We start from the raw sequence: 717 nt of genomic DNA, 5'->3' as shown, positions 1-717 counted from the left end.
ATGTGCCCTTAACAGGGTGCTTGCCAACGCCTCGAACTCCTGGGCTTAAGCGATCCTCCTGCCTCAGCCTCCTGAGTAGCTGAGACTATGGGACTACAGGTGTGCGCCACCATGCCCAGCTATTTTTGTTTTTTTTTGGTATTTTTCATAGAGGTGGGGTCTCGCTATGTTGCCCAGGCTGGTCTTGAATTCCTGGGCTCAAGTGAGCCTCCCACTTCAGCCTCCAAAAGTGCCAGGATTACAGGTGTCAGCCGCCGCACCTGGCCTTTTCGTACATTTAATTCAACACAGACTTTAAGACAAGAAATATTAGAAATAGGGAAACATTTCATGATCAGGTGTCAGTATATCAGGAAGATATAACCATTATAAATGTATATGCAGCTATCATCAGTCTCAAATATATGAAGCGAAACTTACAGAATTGAAAGGAGAAACAGACAACTGAAAATTCATGATAAAAACTCTCAACATACTAGGAATAGAGAGAAATTCCCTAAAATCAGACTTAATGGTGAAGTGCTTTTCCTGTAAGATCAGGAACAGGGCGAGTAAATATCTTTTCACCACATCAACACTGTACTGGAGGTTGTACTCAGTAATAGGCAAGGAAAATAAAAGGCATACAGATTGGAAAGGAAGAAGTAAAACTGTTTATTCACAGATAACATGGCTACAGATGACAAGGTCTCAGGATACAAGGTCCATATACAAAAA

Source organism: Propithecus coquereli, unplaced genomic scaffold (genome assembly GCF_000956105.1).
Source record: "Propithecus coquereli isolate 6110/MARCELLA unplaced genomic scaffold, Pcoq_1.0 Scaffold77, whole genome shotgun sequence".
Taxonomy (NCBI): Eukaryota; Metazoa; Chordata; class Mammalia; order Primates; family Indriidae; genus Propithecus; species Propithecus coquereli.
This window is presented reverse-complemented; position numbering follows the sequence as displayed.